Below are 18,701 nucleotides of genomic sequence, written 5' to 3' on the forward strand. Positions count from 1 at the left end.
AGCTGGTGTGTATCAGTCATTCCCAGAATGGAGCAGGGTGGCCAGGGCATAATCAGACCTTATTGAAATTCATGTATGCATGCGTTTGGTGGTTTTTGTTTTTCATTTTTAGAAGGGCTATGAAGAGCTCAGTGGTGTTTGCTGAAACCAGCATGCTGTCAAATGAAGCAGGAAGTGTCCTAGGCAATTTGGAGATGTATTAATGTTACTGTTTTGTTCTTTATTGATGGGTCCCAACTTAGATCCTCACTTTACATGTAAAGATATAGCTCTGAAAGGTGTCTTGTTCCTCTCCTTGTGAAGCTGGCAGCTGTTAAAGCTCTCTGAAGCCAGTATGCCATAATAGAGCTGAAAAAACTCCTACCAAACAAAAATTATTTATCCAAAACTCATTCTAACCAACTGATAGGATTATGATGTTAGTACTAAATTACACTTTCTCTGTCAATTATTATAAGAGCTCAAGATTGTAAATTCATTAAAAGAGTAATTTATTATCTGAAATAATCTTGTAATGATCTTTTATTTTACTGTTTTCCTTCTACAGTGAAAATTCTGTGCATTTTTCTTAAAAGCATCTAAATTTCTGTAATTACTTTTATTTTTAAATCCCTCTGGTCATCCTTTCTTAATAATGCAGCTTTGCCTAAAAGCATACATTGTATGCATGGAAATTGCTCCAGTAATTAAAGAATAATATGGAATAATGATGCAGAGTTAAATAGAAACCAGTAATTATTGAAACAGTGACTGTGATGCAGTATGTGCTGTTTTATGCAATATAATTTTAAACACAAATATTCACATATCCTATGCAAGTGGCATAGTTTATAATTATCCATGTTAGCTATACATATATATTGGAAATTTCTAGTTGCTTGTTATAGTTTATGTAATGATAGACCACACATCAGAATTGAAAGCTATCACCGAAGCAAGACAGAATGTGTGCTATTTTCACAATAATAATTTGAATGCATATTTTGGGTTAATGATCTAATTCTGAAATTGTTTCCTGCTTCTGTCCAGCTTGAGCTTCGAATTTCTTAAAAGAAAATATTTTAAAATAATTTCTGGCAGAGTTGTAATTCACTTTTGAGATGACGTGTGTAGTTTTTTTTTCTTTCAGATGAAGATATAGCAGTCTGTCTTGGTTTGACAAGACAGGAGTCTGTGAAGGAGGGCAAAAAGCCTCCTGTGCAATGGAGAAGGTAAACCCCCTCCCTCTGAATTATTAGGATTTTTAAATTAAAAGGCTCTCAGGCAAAGATATGGGAATAGGGGTAACAATTCTTTACTAGGGGAAAACTAGATAACAATTTAAAAAGGCAAATGCAATCGGTACAAACAAAACTAGTGATAAAGTCCATAACCTGAGGATTCGGGGTGTTGGTAGCAGTCTGGTTGAAATGATAGCTGCTCTTCTTGCAGTGGCTGATAAATTGCAGCTGCAGTGGTGATCTTTAGAAGGGTATAGTTTTTTTCTGAAGATCTGGTGGCAGTGGGGCCGGTCTTCCCCTGCGCCGGGGTTGCCTCTGAGCTCCGCCGCCGCCGCCTCACCGCGCTCCGGCCACTTCTCTGGGAGTCCTGCTGAAGGAGCTGCTTCTCTGAGAAATCCTGCAAAGAGAGAGAGCTGCTTCTCCGGGAATCCCGTAAAGAGAGAGAGAGCTGCTTTGTCTCCAAAAAGGTACCCCTTTATACAATAAAAGAGTGCTTGGCTTCCCCCTCTGGGTGGAGCATCTCACAATGGGATGATGTTACATTTACCAGCCCTGTAAGTGAGCCAGTCAATGGCCCATTAACAAACGATTACCTCTTCGGAGCAAACCATTGTTCTTGGAAGAGATAATAAACCTGCCCAACCTCCAACAGATGGCAAATAGAATATAAACTTATCTTACAACCCAGGACATTATCCACCCCTTATTCTATTTCCATCTGCTCACCATGAAATCTTACACCCAGTTTTCACTTAAGACCAAGTTTTCCTGTGGTACACAGTGGGTCTCCCCATCTTTCTGCATTACCCACCAAGTGTAACCAGGTCCTTGAGCAAAGACAATCCCACGAATGGGTTGGTCTTTGCCTGAGGTGGGATTAATTCAAACAGTTTTCTTAAAATACCTTTTATATGTACTACAGGGACCTTATCTCCATCTACTGTGTGTAAGGGTTCTGACTGGGCAGGGCCAGCTCCATTGACAGACCCTTGGGTGTTGACCATCCAGGTTGCTTTTGCCAGGTTAATTTCCCAGTTTCTAAATGTTCCCCCACCAAGTGCCTTTGGGGTAGTCTTAAGGAGTCCGTTGCACTGTTCAACTTTGTCGGCAGCTGGAGCATGATAGGGAATATGATATATCCATTTGACACTATGTTCTCTGGCCCAGGTGCTGATAAGGCTGTTCTTGAAATGGGTGCCGTTGTCAGACTCAATTCTCTCAGGTGTGCTGTGTCTCCACAGGACTTGCTTTTCCAAGCCTAAGATGGTGTTCCGGGCAGTGGCATGAGGTACAGGGAAAGTCTCTAGCCATCCAGTGGTGGCTTCTACCATGGTTAGCACGTAGCGCTTGCCTTGGCGTGTCTGGGGGCAGTGTGATATAGTCAATCTGCCAGGCCTCCCCATATTTGTACTTGGACCACTGCCCACCATATTATAGGGGCTTTACTCTCTTGGCCTGTTTGATGGCAGCACACGTCTCACAGTCATGGATAACCTGGGAAACACTGTCCATGGTTAGATCCACCCCTCGGTCTCGTGCCCACTTGTAAGTGGCATCTCTGCCCTGATGACCTGAGGCATCATGAGCCCATCGAGCCAGGAACAACTCACCCTAATGGTGCCAATCTAAGTCTATCTTTGACACCTCTATTTTTGCTGCCTGATCTACCTGCTCGTTGTTTCGGTGCTCCTCATTAGCCCAACTTTTGGGGACATGGGCATCTACATGACGGACTTTCACCGTTAGCTTTTCCACTCGAGAGGCAATGTCTTTCCATATATCAGCAGCCCAGATTGGCTTTCTTCTACACTGCCAGTTTTTCCTCCACCTTCCCAGCCAGCCCCACAGAGCATTGGCTATCATCCACGAATCAGTATAAAGGTAGAGCTTTGGCCACTTTTCCTTTTCAGCAATGTTTAGAGCCAGCTGAACGGCTTTGAGTTCAGCGAGTTGGCTTGATCCACCTTCTCTTTCGGTAGCTTGTGCATCTTGGCGTGTGGGGCTCCATATGGCTGCTTTCCACTTCTGGTTCATCCCTACAATGCGACAGGAGCCGTCAGTGAAAAGAGCGTAGCAGGTCTCCTCTGCTGGTAGTTGGTTGTATGGTGGAGCCTCTTCAGCCCTTGTCACTTGTACCTGCTTTTCATCATCAGTGAGACTAAAGTTTTCACCTTTTGACCAGTTTGTAATTATCTCCAAAATCCCAGGGTGATTCAGGTTTCTAATATGGGCGCGTTGAGTGATGAGGGCAATCCATTTGCTCCATGTGGTGTCAGTGGCATGGTGGGTAGTAGGAACCTTTCCTTTAAACATCCACCCCAGCACCGGTAGTCGGGGTGCCAGGAGGAGTTGTGCTTCTGTGCCAATTACCTCCAAGGCGGCTTGAACTCCTTCAAAGGCAGCCAAGATTTCCTTCTCTGTGGGAGTGTAGTTGGCTTCAGACCTTCTGTAACTTCGGCTCTAGAATCCCAGTGGTCGGCCTCGAGTCTCCCCAGGCACTTTCTGCCAAAGGCTCCAGGACAACCCATGGTTCCCGGCTGCAGAGTAGAGCACGTTCTTGACCTCTGGTCCCATCCTGACTGGGCTACAGCATGAGCGATCTCCTGCTTGATCTGGGTGAAGGCTTGTTGCTGCTCAGGGCCCCAGTGGAAATCATTCTTCTTTCGGGTAACCAGATAAAGAGGGCTTATAATCTGGTTATACTCGGGAATGTGCATTCTCCAGAAACCTATGGCACTTAGGAAAGCTTGTGTTTCCTTTTTGCTGGTTGGTGGGGACATAGCTGTGATCTTGTTGATGACCTCAGTGGGAATCTGGTGCCGTCCATCTTGCCATTTCACTCCCAGGAACTGGATCTCTCGGGCAGGTCCCTTGACTTTGCTCTTCTTGATGGCGAAGCCAGCTTCTAGTAGTATCTGGATGATCCTCTCACCTTTCTCAAACACTTCTGCCGCTGTGCTCCCCCACACAATGATGTCATCAATGTATTGCAGGTGTTCTGGGGCCTCACCCTTTTCTAGTGCGGTCTGGATCAGCCCATGCCAGATGGTGGGGCTGTGTTTCCACCCCTGGGGCAGTCGGTTCCAGGTGTACTGCACGCCCCTCCAGGTGAAAGCAAACTGAGGCCTGCATTCTGCTGCCAGAGGAATGGAGAAAAACACATTAGCAATATCAATGGTGGCATATCACTTTGCTGTCTTGGACTCCAGCTCGTACTGGAGTTCCAGCATATCCAGTACAGCAGCGCTCAGCGGTGGAGTCACTTCATTTAAGCCACGGTAGTCCACAGTCAATCTCCATTCTTTGTCAGATTTGCGCACAGGCCAGATGGGGCTGTTGAAGGGTGAGTGGGTTTTGCTGACCACCCCTTGGCTCTCCAGCTCCTGAATCATTTTGTGGATGGGGATCACGGCATCTCGATCCGTCCGATACTGCCGGCGGTGCACTGTCGAGGTCGCAATTGGCAGTCATTGCTCTTCCACCCTTGGAGTCCTACTGCAGAGGGGATTTCTGACAGTCCAGGCAAGGTGTGCAATTGCTTAATGTCTTCTGCCTCTACAGCGTCTATTCCAAAAGCCCACCTGAGTCCCTTTGGGTCTTTGTAATATCCGTTCCGGAGGAAGTCTATGCCTAGGATACACGGAGCATCTGGGCCAGTCACTATAGGATGTTTCTTCCACTCCTTCCCAGTCAGGCTCACCTCGGCTTCCAGCAGGGTCAATTGCTGTGATCCCCCTGTCACACCAGCAATGGAAACAGGCTCTGCCCCCACATGTCCCGATGGTATCAGAGTACACTGTGCACCACTATCAACTAAAGCATCATATTTTTGTGGCTCTGATGTGCCAGGCCATCGGATCCACACTGTCCAGAAGATCTGGTTTTCCCGTGCCTCTCCCTGGCTAGAGACAGGGCCCTTCTAACACTGGTTATTATTCCTTTCCTGGGCATACATATTAGAAGTCCCTTCAAGGGGGTCTGACAGATCGTACCTACAAGTTTGGTCACGGGAGGTTGAGGCTACCTTCACTTTGGTGGAACTCTCCTGGTTAGAGTTTCCCTCCTTAAGTTGGCGGACCCGTGCTGCCAGGACAGAAGTGGGTTTCCTATCCCACCTCCCCATGTCTTCCCCATGGTCACGCAGGAAGAACCACAGATGAGCCCTTGGGGTGTACCCTCTCTCTCTAGCTGGGGATTGTTGGGCGCTGATTCTGGGGCCTGTGACTCTCATGGGTTCTGCATTAACCTTCCTTATCTCCTCCCTCATCTCCTCTTTAAACTCCTTAATCACAGCTGAGATATAAGCCTGCATTGGGCCATTAATTATACTCTCATAATTCCTAAGTTTGTTGGCAACAGTGCCCACTGTCTCCCAGTGAGCGTCAGCATTGATTGTTGCAATTAAAGTGGTGTATTGAGATGGTGTATTGTTAGACTCTACAGCATTTGTCCTGTACACCTGACCTTGTCGGGGTCATTATTGTGTCGTCCATCCCTCCCAAAGAGTATCTCCAATACTGCCACTTCCCTCAGTTGTTGGATCCCTTCCTCGAGGGTTTTCCAGCGCATTCTATGAAGGTGCTCCTGCATCCTCTCCCTGTGGACAAACCTCTCCCTGACACTCATTAAGAGCCGCTCTCAGAGAGAAAGGGACCCTGGTTCCCTTATAAAAGTCTGATTTATACCTGAGTCCTGGGTCAAGGGTCCCAAGTTCCTTGCCTCACCACCGTCCAGCTGCACGCCTGTACCCATAAGATCCCAAACCCGGAGTAGCCAGGTAGCATAAGCCTCACGCCCTCGTCACACAATGTCTTTATGCAGATTACTAAGACTTTCGTACGTCAGGGACTCGGTGATGATAGCAATCTCTGGCTCCCCTGTGGGTTGTGAGGTTCCTCCATTCCTGTCCCTATCTGCAGGGTGCTCTGCTTTCACCTTAGATTTCCTTGTTTCTACCGGGGCAACTGCTGCTGGCTGTGACTGCCTTTGTGGTTCAACTGGAACCTGGACAGTTGTAACATTTGTGGGTTCTACAGCTGTACTATTAGACTGTCCCTCTTCAAGGCAAAGGGAGGGTTTCTCACCAGCTGGGGAAATGGACTCCTTCAGCATCTCTCGTATCTCCTTAACCAGAACCCTCACCCAATCTGGGTGGTTCATTTCTGAGGTGGGCTGTGGGGCAGGGTCAGGCTCTGGAGCAGCAGCATCTCGAGTCTCTGGGGCAGTGTCAGGTTCTGCAGGAGCATACCTAGCCTCTGGTGTAGGTGTGAGGGTAGTTATCCAGGTTAATCTTCCCTTATCTCTGAGTGCTAATTATAACACACCTATCAGCAACACCACCCATTGTATGATATCATTAGCACTCAGAGAGGATCTTAACCCTTTGAGAACTGGTGGAGCAGACCCAAAAAGATGGTTAAAAGCTTGGGAGAAAGTTTCCCCAGGTGCTATTTCCTCGCAGTAGGTACCGTTATTAAAGTAACCCCAAAAACATACAGTTAGTGTGTGATAGCTATGAATCCATGTACTGTTTACAGAGGAAATTAAAGATCCATGAATTCCTCACCCAATTAACCCAGAAGCCAAACTTGATAACAGACACAGAGCCTTAGTTATAGGACCCATTTTTAGATAAGGGTCTGAAAATGGGAAAAGTATAGCTACGGTCACATGCCACCCAAACCAAGGTAAACTAGACTACATGGTGATGCTTAAGATGTTTTTACACACAACAAAAAAACCAAATTACTTAAGAACTGTTAATCCTTTTTCCCTCTCAATGCTTTCGAGCCCCACATTGGGTGCCAAAATCTGTCTTGTTTTGACAAGACAGGAGTCTGTGAAGGAGGGCAAAAAGCCTCCTGTGCAATGGAGAAGGTAAACCCCCTCCCTCTGAATTATTAGGATTTTTAAATTAAAAGGCTCTCAGGCAAAGATATGGGAATGGGGGTAACAATTCTTTACTAGGGGAAAACTAGATAACAATTTAAAAAGGCAAATGCAATCGGTACAAACAAAACTAGTGATAAAGTCCATAACCTGAGGATTCGGGGTGTTGGTAGCAGTCTGGTTGAAATGATAGCTGCTCTTCTTGCAGTGGCTGATAAATTGCAGCTGCAGTGGTGATCTTTAGAAGGGTATAGTTTTTTTCTGAAGATCTGGTGGCAGTGGGGCCGGTCTTCCTCTGCGCCGGGGTTGCCTCTGAGCTCCGCCGCCGCCGCCTCACCATGCTCCGGCCGCTTCTCTGGGAGTCCTGCTGAAGGAGCTGCTTCTCTGAGAAATCCTGCAAAGAGAGAGAGCTGCTTCTCCGGGAATCCCGTAAAGAGAGAGAGAGCTGCTTTGTCTCCAAAAAGGTACCCCTTTATACAATAAAAGAGTGCTTGGCTTCCCCCTCTGGGTGGAGCATCTCACAATGGGATGATGTTACGTTTACCAGCCCTGTAAGTGAGTCAGTCAATGGCCCATTAACAAACCATTACCTCTTTGGAGCAAACCATTGTTCTTGGAAGAGATAATAAACCTGCCCAACCTCCAACAGATGGCAAATAGAATATAAGCTTATCTTACAACCCAGGACACAGTCATTCACTAGGAATTTATTTTTTGTGATTTATAAATGATGTCCCAAATGATAACTTGGGTTCTTTAAAAATGTCCCTGGTTTTCACATTGTAGTGACTATAAATTGGGTGAAAGTGCAATTACAGATAACTGGAGAGATGAAATAGCTGCTATAGATATACTTAATTAACTGAAGTTTTGTTGGGAAAACTAATACTAATTCGTTTTACTCCAGTTTTTCTCTGTACTCTATAATATAGGTTTTTGATCTGGTGTTACTTTCTTTGGAGCTTGTCAGGCTGAAATAAGCGCTACTTTATCCTATGGTGTAAGTGGGATACAAAATACTGGAGCTGGTTCAGTGGTTTTCAGTCTCTTCCACTTTATTTATATCTGCATTGTTTCCATGGACACCTTTAAACTTTCCCAGGTTCTTTTTCTTGCTTTCACTTTGAATCTTAGAGACTGTAGATCACAGAGTGAGGAAGCGTTGATCTAAGCTAAGGAGATGGTCTTGCAAGTGAAAGATTGCTCTTTGCTCATTTCCTCCATCTGCAATGTACCGAATATGTTTGTGTGTGTCCCCTGAGCTGGAAGAGACATGGAGTTTGACCTAAGGAGTGGCTCTGGGATAACCTGGGTGTGTAGGTCTCTGGAGGAGCAGGGTGCAGAGCCCGAGGCTGCAGAGACGGGTAAAGATTGTGTTCGCTACTCAGCTGAGAAACCAGTGCAGTGTAGTGTGGACCTTTGGTCAACATCATAGGCTGCTTCAAGTCTCCAAAGAGTAGAGACTCACAGTGGCTAGATCTCTCCAAGGCTTTTCTCGCACTGGATTTGCAGTCATTGTGTAGGATTACTTTGTTGGAAGTATAGATATGAGACAGAGGCACCGGGACTAGGGATGCTTTTGCTGTTAGCCTCTCTGTGCTGTCCAGGCTCTTAAAGGCTCTTCCAAACTGCAACTGTACTTTTGTGAGCCCATGTGGCACTCAATCATCCAGTGTGTAGCAGAGGCACCACAGTGACCTGTTTGCTTCCCATTGCTGCCCATGTTCAGCTCATCAGTCAGAAATGTTTTTTTCTCTGTCCTTTTCTCAGTAAAGGACTTATTTTTTGAGAACAGTATTTATTGATAATTTACATTGTTATTTTGTTACATTGTTTTAAAAGGGACAAAAATATTATGACATCTATAATAATATGTGTGATTGACCTAGTCAAACCAGGTCCTGAGCAGCCTACTCTGTATGACCCTGCTTTGAGCAGAGGGGATGGACTGGGTGATCTCTACAAGTCCCTTCCAGCCTCAAAGAATCTGTGCCTTGGCCATTTTCTATCAAAGCTTTCAACTTCAAATAGGGTGTTACTGAGCCACACAGAGAGCTGAAATATATCTTCTTTCAATGATTATTGTGAAATTATTCCGGATTTTGAAATATGCAGCTCTTCTGTCAAAATAGTGTAAAAATGCTCCCTGTGCATTTCAATAATGAAGTTGTATTTTCTTAATTTCTGCACTGTGAAGTGAGCACTTTGTGATCACACAGAAAAGCTAGTCCTGCCCTGCAAAGCTCACTTCTCTACCAAAGAACTTGAGCTTAGTTTCAAGCTTCTTTTTATTTACCTACTTTTATTTAGTACCTAAATAAACTTTTAAATCAGCAAAGGCTAATTATTGGTTTACTAAAACTAATTAAACAATTCAGGACTATAAAGAGAAAGCCATTTGGTTGGGACACTGTTTGAGATGAATTATATTGACAATTATTCTTAAGTGGAAAGTAATTTTTACTCATCTTGCTGGTTAAATAAGATCTTACACATTGCAATGTGTAGCATTAAGAGGATGCACAGGCACATTAACGGAACAGAGATCCTTGCATGCTGATTTTGTCATTAGGAATAATAATTTAATAAGCTTTTAGTAAGAGAAGAAATTAAGCACATGAAACATTTTTGACATGATTTTGAATGAAGGCTGAAATTTGCTCATAGGACTCAATTGGGCTGTTTCTCATTTTGTCTTTTAAATCACTGGAAGGTGGGCAGTGTAATGCTTTTCTCTGTTCAGAGAACAGAGAAATTCTTCCCGCAGCTCACCAGTTCTGGAAATTGGAGATCTGCCATCTTTCTTTGTTCCTAGGAGAGAATCTCAAAGACAGTAAAGCATGCAGCTGCAGGTACCCTGAAAGGAACAAACTGAGATGGCTTTAGCTGCAGCAATTTGTTTATAGAATAAATCTCTTTAGGTTTTCACAGTAATTCATTGCTCTGGTGTTGCAATTCCTGTGTTAAAGTAGTACAGATGTGAAGTTGCAGGTATATTATTAAGCTGAATAGTTCATTGAGTTGCAAAATCAGTGTAATTATTAATTAGGACTCCTCAATCCTAATGAAAAACCTTTTACTTGTCAGGGGAAAAAGAAAAAAGCAAACTCTGTGCTCATCTAAGAGGAAAGTCTCTGGAATGCTGAATAAAGATTCTCCCTGCATCCCTTCATCAGGATCTGGTATGTGCATCTTAGAGGAGGGTCATCTAGTGTGGGCATCTTAGAGGTGGTATAGACATCAGTGAAGGCTGTGAGGCTGTCAGGTAAAATGATAGCTTCATCTTTGAAAATCCGTGGTGAAAATGCATTTATAGTTACAGCTACTCACTACACCTTATGCTCAGCTGCCTTTGGCTGGTCTCTGAGGACGCTGTAGAGAGATCAGTTTGCTATGGGTGTTCCCTTCTGGGAGACCAGGAGTTGTCTGTGGGTAAGCATCCCTGTGTTGTGGAGGAAGCAGCCAGACTAAATCTGGAGACCAGAGCCAAACCAAGTTAATTACCAGAAGTATGAGTTGCAAAGCGAATTTGGATGGGGAAAAGGCAGAAGGAGGAAAAGATATGTCGAAATGCTGCTGCTGTGCTGAAAGACCCCACAGTGGTGGTGTTTGGGACTTTTCCTATAAGTCAGAGAAATGCCCTTGCTTATGCTTACCTGGCTAGAATGAGAACAATGAGGGTAAAATTATGATGAGAAATACTTTGCTAGAACTTCCTTAGAGAGAGTTCTAGCCTGTTTCAAGTGCTTACTTTATTTTTTATTCTGTGTGTGTTATCTGCCCAATACTCAGTCCTCAACTCAGGAAAAAAATAGGGAGAAAGGCCCATTATCTTCCATCTTCAATGAATACTTTTGCTAAAGAGAAAATCAAAGCAAAACACCGTCTTAGGAGTTAATGAATTCTGGGTTTCTTGTTAGTTATAATGAAATACATGGATGAAAGCCAATTCCCCTTTCCCCTTCTAAATTAGGCACATGCAACAACTTAAGATGGCCTTTGATATCTGCACCTTGACCAATGCAGGAATTAAGTCTTGAAATTTACTGCTGAAGTTAAACAAGTTGCTTTGCATTTCATCACACAAAAGTAGGACAAGACTTGTATTCATCAAAGAAATGAGTCTAGCTGCTCATCCCTTCTTGCCTCCATTTCTCTAGTAGAGGAACAGTCCCATGTGATGGCTGAATCTCCTGATGTCTGCAGCATTCTGGCAGGGCTTTTGTCTCCTTCGATGTCAGGCTGGCTGACGCCTACCCCAGGCTCCTTCTCCTTTTCTTTGTCTCTCTTTATGCCTCAGTCTTTTTATAGCATCTAACCTGCTTTTCTTACTAGATGGAAGAGTCTCAGGGGTTTTTCTCTTCTATCTTTGATCTTGTGTCACAGAAAATAACTGTGGTGATCATTTTAGCCTAATTAAACTATGCCATTTGAGGGGAAAAGTTAGCTAAATGCTTCCTCCAGAAGAATGGGATTTTCACAGCCTCTTTGTTATACTTTGTTAGATCATAAAAGTTTGTCATTGCCTTCCATTTATGGGGATTTGATGTTCAGGATCCCCTAACATCTGTTCTCTGTATGTCAATATGAAGAGCAGGCCAAATGTAAATATTGAGAAGACTATGGCTAAATGTAGAAATTTGCTCTAGCAATGAACAGTCTCCAGCCCTAGACAGAGGTATTAAAACATGTTGTTTTGGTTTTTTTTTAATTTGAAATCTGTTTCCTGTGTGCCTTGTCTGTTTCCTGTGTGGGAATGCCACTGGAGGCTTGAAATCATAATGCCAAAGTTTCAGGGACCAGATCTGTAAAGATATGCTCAAATTCTGAGGTATGATAGAAATGCTAATGCAAAAGTTACTGATGGGCATCTGTGTCCAAGTCAACTGAGAGATGAAACCTAAGGCCAAACTGATACTCTCCAAAGAGATACAAATATAAGCAAAATATGAAAGAATAACTTTGGTACAAGTTTGTCACAGAACATCATGCAAGAACTTGAGAGTTGCCACTTAGGTGGGTGTCAAGTCTTTTCTGCCAGGTAGCAAGTGACACGACAAGATGAAACAGCCTCAAGTTGTGCCAGGGGAGGTTTAGGTTGGATATTAGGGAAAATTTCCTCACTGAAAAGGAGGTCAAGCCCAGCACAGGCTTCCCAGAACAGTGGTTGAGTGTTCAAAAATGTTCAAAAAAATGTGTGGAGGTGTCAACCTGGTGCTCTTAGAAATATTTTCCAATCTTAATCATTCTATGATCCTGTGATACTGAGGAGAAGCACACGACATTGATATTGCTTCAAGACATTTACTGTGTAGTTCATTATCACACTCAGCAGCACTGCAGACACAGATTTAGAAATTACAGTATTTGTGTTAAACGACATGAACAAATATGACTACTTAAAAAAATCCCCCAAGCCCCCCAAAATCCATCAGTCCTCATCTACTCTCCAGCAGAGTTTAAATTATAATAACTTAGAAGTTTATTAGCAAAGAAATAATTACATGTGGAGTTTTCCACTCCTGGGACTTGCATCTGTCTAGTGCTTTGATAACAGTGATGTACAGCGAGGAGCTGCTTCCCCACAGTCCCTCCTTCTCTGCAGGAGATGGTCAGGCTGGACTTGTCCCTGGAGTGCCAGCTGGATGAGGCAACTGCCTTCTTACAAAGAGGTTTCAGTACAACCCTGTCATTTGAGGCTGACTCCTGTGACTGAAGGGAGGCTGGGGCTGAGCAGTAGACTGCATATCCTCAGTGTTTGTGTGGATGTTAACAGAGGACTCAATTAAAACACAGTCAGTAAAAACACAAGACTTTTTTTAAAACTTTGTACCAATAACCCCAGGAGCTGAAGGTAAATTCTTGCTAACTGCAGTACCACATCCTGTTTCACACAGGAAAAACATATATTTTTGTTTCAGGGCTTTATTGTGCCTGTTGTTAGTCCTGGAGGAGAATATATTCTGTGGTCCTTTTTCTTTCTTGTTTTCCTTTTGAGTGAATTTATTCTGTTTTCAGTATGGCTTTTCTAGTTGTTCCTTCCCCTCCTCAGGCCACCTTGGAATCCCTAGGGTTGGAAGATGGCCCTTCTTCCCATTCAGCTGATGTAACACTTCACTCATTTTTTGGACAGAATTTTGCTTGGCAGCCTACTACATAATAAAAATAAAATAAAAAATATCACTTTTCTTCTTTACTAGGGAAAGATGACCTTCCATACAGGTAGCATTAGATTCTGATTTTTTGTCCTGAAAAGGAATTTAAATTTTCTCTCTTAGTGGCAAGTTGAGTTGATCCTGTATTACATCTCTAGAGATGGTATCATTGCCACGATGGTAGAAATGATGGGGCATATTTGACCAGCCTTGGGAGGATCGTTGCTTTGTGCTGTCTCTTTGCTTTGTGCTGTCTCTGGGGGATGTAGTGGCCAGCTGCATTCAGAGCAACATAAAATGCCTAAAAGTAGAAGTGAGCTTCTTGATTGTTTTTGTCTGTTTTTTTTCCTTGCCCCAGTGTAAAATTGCATGTAATGACTTTCTAGAAGCAGGATTTCTGAGATGTGCTTGTATTTTTGCCTTTTCTTTGCCTTGTCATTGGGTAAGTATGAAGACTTTGTCAGGATTTTGGTTTACACATCTGTGTTAAGCAGTGCGGCAATCCAGAATTAGGTGTGGAAGCTCCTTATTTCTGTCACTCTGAAATCTTCTCCTGACCATTGTAATTATATAAATGTAAAGTAATCACTTAAGAATCACTTTCATAGCCAATTTTCAATAGCAGTTTTCCAGCTAACCCATGTCTGAGGGAAAGGCCCTAGTGTCTAAGCTGCCCCTGTAATGGTGGGAGGCCAGAGAGTCTGTACTGACACTGCATTCCTGCTTTATGTAGAACAGTGCCAGCAGTGTTTCTAGCTAGACAAATGTGGGTCTGGAGTGTGAAGTTTTTAAATTTACATGCAAGATGGAAAATTAGGACTATGCTGTAGTACCCTGTCTGGGGAGCACTGAATGGGACAAAGAGTGTGCTTTATTGTTGTGAGGAAAGGGCTGATGTAGGTCTGTTGAAAAGCTAATTCTTCAAATTAAAGTATACCAGATTAAATGAGTAATGAAAATTCTGTAATGGTTTCTTTAAAGCAGTTGTGGAGCAATTCCTTGCTGCAGGATCAAATGTGAAATGTCCCAGAAGCAGAGGACTGTTGGAAAAGCTTTGCACAGGTACCTGGGTTATGTGCTGTTCTGGATAGGGCAATTAAAACAAGATTGCAATGACAGATACAGAGACTGCACTCAAATGAGTGTGTAAAATAGTTTTTTGCTCATTGTATGTAAAAACCTGTTCAAGAAGAACAGAAGTCAGAGCTGAAAAATCCTCAGTAATATGCCTGTTGTGATTCAGATGATGAGAAATGTAAGGTGTGTGCCAGTGCTTGTAAAGCACAGCCTTTATTTGGATTAGCTTGTAAGAATGTACCATAGGAGAATCTAATGAGCATAAAGGTGGGTATTTTGATGCAGGTTTATGGATGATACAATGACAACGATGTTTAGTAGTGACACTTGAGATGCTATGAAACATCTGTTGGAGAAAGCATCCTCACCTAAGGTAGTTAAAATTAGTCAGAACAGGATAAAAGTACACCAAATCCCAAATTCCCAAATACTACTGTTATAGGTCTAGGGAAGCTATTGGTCTTTCTTGTGCTTTATATGAACAAATTTGTTAATTTCAGCAATGTGATTCTTTCACATAAAACTCTTTTTTTTGTGTCTGTATTTCTATGGTGGTTTGAGATTAACTGAATAGACCAAATTTCTGGCAGCCTTGCTCAGACTGAGCAATTTGTCAGGGTTCGTCAGGTTTGTGGTTTTTTGTAAGAACTCAAAGCAGCAGCCCCTCTGTGGCTCCTCAGAGATGGAGTCTGCCCTGCAATGCAGCATTTATTCAAAAATTTTAGATTTTGCTTCATCCCTTATCATTTCCCATGGAGATTCTGATGGGAGAGCAGGATAATGGAAGAAGCAGCTTTGAACATTTTCAAGACATTTGATGTAAATCTTTTAGCAAGCTCCATCCCATGTTGGTAGAATTGCATTTATTGTCACTTTTGTGGCCCCTCATTATTGTCACTTTTTGTGGTCCCTCATTTCCCTTCTCAGACTGTGAAGCAAACTGAGAGTTTGCATGCAGAAAACTGTGGTTTTGTTGGTTTTCATTACATGTTACTGCTGTTACTGATTGTTCTTGCATTAATATCAAACTATATTTAAGCAAAAATCTATAAAAATACGAAGGAGTCCTACAAGAGGCCTGGACAGGGACTTATTACAAGGGTATATAGTGATAGATCAAGGGAGAGTGGCTTCAAACTAAAAGATCTTAGGTTTAGGTTGGATGTTAGGAAGAAGTGATCTGTGAGGTGGATGAAGTCCTGGCACAGGTTGCCCAGAGAAGCGCTGGCTGTTCCATCCCCGGAAGTGTCCAAGACCAGATTGGATAGGACTCTGAGCAACTTGGTCTAGTGGAAGGGGATTGGAACAAGATGGTTTTTGTTTAAGGGGCCTTCCACTCCAAACCATTCTGAGAATCTATGATTCCATGATCTAGCTTTCTCTTTTCTATTTCAGAAGATTCAGTCTTCTAAACCATCCACATCCTTTATATTGCCTTTCAGATGGTTTGAAACTCAAACCCAGCAGTAATCTCCTGTGACTTGTGCTTATCACAGCTCCTCCATGGCCATTTACCAGTTTATATGCTTTGACTCACCAACCACAATGGTGGTCGGAAGTGAGCTGGGAGAGGTCAGTTCCTGTGAACATGGTATTTAACCCATGAAATGAAAGCTGCAGCAGGAGCTGTTCTTCCTTCCTGTTAGTTGTCTTACAGCTTAAGCAAGTAAGAAAAAATGTGTGAGTCTCTGCTCAAGCACAAGTAAGTGATATGCCTCTCTTTGGTGGGGAATTGCAGTCCATGCCAGATTCTTGCTTGCTTTAGAACATAATATTTGTTTGATTACAGCTATTCTGAAAGCTTATGGTGGTAACTTTGCTATCACTCTTTTTGCTGAATTTGATGTTTTGGAATGCCTGAAAAATGTAAGCTAATTGTTGTCAGTGTCGCTGAGCTGGGTTCTATAGCAAGGCTGTACAGCCCCAGCACAAACACTGCCTTAAACCCCTGCTGAGGTCTCAGCTTGGCTGTGGACAGGAGGAAGAGGCAAGCTTTAAGTAGATTTGAGGAAAATGCTGGAGATAATAAAGCAGCATAAGAGGAAGAATTAATGTGTGAATTTATAAAATGGGGGTCAAAACACCCTGCTTTGCAGTACTGTAAGTAGCTCATAAGAGGTTTTAACCTAGACAAAAAGGGTGTCTGGTGGTGCCACACATTTGAAACCAATGAAGGAACCACTAGCTTTTGTTTTCAATATAGAAGGTAAGGTGGCTCACCTCACCTTATTCCAGGAGGAAAGAAACAGGGATTGGGATTTAATTACTTTTGAAACTTCACAAAATTATACCAACAGGATAGTCTTTTTTTTTTTTTTTTAGTGGCAGTGGTTAAAGAAGAATGCGGAATGCTTAGGGTAACTGGTACTTTATCCCAAGTCAGCATGGGGTAGCTGGGCTCATCTTAGGGTGTCCAGTTTGGGTTCTCCCAGGGATGTAGTGCCTGAGGGCAGAAGCTGTGGCTCTCCTCCAGTGGCTGTGAGGGAGTGTGGAAGTGTCTGGCATCTACCAGGAATTCAGAGTTTCAACACAGCTGAAACTGGTGCTGTGCTTGTGTCATCACACATCAGAGCCCAGGTTAGAGAGGTCTTCTTGTATTTTCTAGAGCTGTGATAGGTGCAGAGATTTGTCCATTGAAGAATTGGATCACTGAAGCAGTTTTTAAGAACATGCAACACTGCTAGATTGCATTCCAGTCACATGCTGGTGAATACGTGCTGAAATATTGAGCTCTATTTTCTGCATGCTGCTCTTTTAATTTCATCAAATTCAGGCTTTTCATTTATGCACTGTTTTAATTTCTGGCTATGTTGAGCTACTGTTCATAAGGAAGAAGTCCTGGAAATCTGGCCTGTGGCAGCACTGCTACTGCCACAGGGAGATGTTGGTACCCAGAGCCAAGGCATCAGCATAAATTCTGGCAGTGATTATATGTTTGCAGTAATCTATTAATCTGTTCTAATAATCTTCTCTGTTTTCACTGCATTTTTCTGTTAAATGAAATTATATCTTAATAGAACTTAATACTTATAATTTCCTGATTTTAGCTGGAAGGATGTTTTAATAGCTGGTCTCAAATCTGCTGAAAAGAAGATATTTGTGGTAGAAATGCTAATGAACCTTCAACCAGCAGCAACTGGCAGCCATACATGGGGAATTCAGGGATTGTATATTTGGGTGGCAGAGATCAGTAAGTAGATTTGTGCCATCTGAATCTATTTTTGACAACAAAATCTGCAGTCTGCATGGCTCAGACTCCAGCGGCTTTATTCAAAAGATCACATCCTGATTTAATACCATTAATATAAGTCCAGGAAAATTTAGTTGATGTGACTGGGAGTGCTTTTCATTTCAGGTTTTTGATCTTAATAGGAATCTGGGTGAAAGTAGGTTGCATTTTTGAAGCTAAAGCCATGTTGTTGAAGACATCACAGAAAGGCAAAGACTGGTTTTTCACCTTTAGATGAATCCTTTCTATGTGATGCTGGCCACCCTCCACCTGGTGAGAGTCTGGTAAATTCAGCTAGTCCATTTCAAAACAGTAATAGGGAAAGAATGTTTGTCTTGTTTTCTTTGCCCTTTTTTAGAGCATTTATGTCAAATTTCTAAATTTGATGTGTTTTTCATTTCTGAGTACTGCCAGAACCTCATATACTTATATGTTCAAATGCAGCAACTTTAAACCACATTGTTTTTTAAATTCTTTTTTTAACCTTCTCATGACACACTAGAAAAGCTGATGTAAGGGTTTTATGTAGCCTTGCCACAATTCTAAAAAAACTCCAAATCAAATACTGCAGGGTCCATGATGGTTTGTTTTCTGAGTCTTCACAGAATTGAACCAAGAATGTAAAATGAAAGACTAACAATCATATTAATCACTTCTTTCCCTCTATTGCCGCTGGACTGTATCTTAATGGCATCTTCTAAGCTGGAGCTTTTGCAGCCATATTAATCTTTTATATAAGGAGGAGTAATAAATAGGGATAAGATGCAACTTGAGTGATTAAATCTGAAGAACTGTCACTTGTACCATTCCCATCACGTGGAACATACTTCTGAATCATCCTAATACAGTTCTATTTTATCAAGTAACAGAACATTATATGCTACAACACTTGTATTTCTGTTTGGAGAAATAATTTTGAAATGGTTCTTAACTTTTATATTTGCTCTTTTATTTTGGGCATCTGTGGTAAAGAAGTAAATAATTAATTAAAGATAGGATTGCAGAAATTCTGCCTGGCTTATCAGGCAGTTTAACAGGATAATTAATGCTGGTATATTGGTTGTAATAACTTGTGACTGAATGGCTCAACCCTCTCCTTTCCCACTTCCCTTCTTCAGGAATTTGGATGAG

At 42.5% G+C, this 18,701-nt stretch overlaps 1 protein-coding gene across 1 annotated transcript in view; it reads left to right on the forward strand.

Annotated features, from left to right (window-relative positions):
* The window catches only part of FGD3 (FYVE, RhoGEF and PH domain containing 3), a 102,762-nt gene that overhangs the window by 38,204 nt on the left and 45,857 nt on the right, over positions 1 to 18,701 (forward strand).

Source organism: Lonchura striata, chromosome 12 (genome assembly GCF_046129695.1).
Source record: "Lonchura striata isolate bLonStr1 chromosome 12, bLonStr1.mat, whole genome shotgun sequence".
Taxonomy (NCBI): Eukaryota; Metazoa; Chordata; class Aves; order Passeriformes; family Estrildidae; genus Lonchura; species Lonchura striata.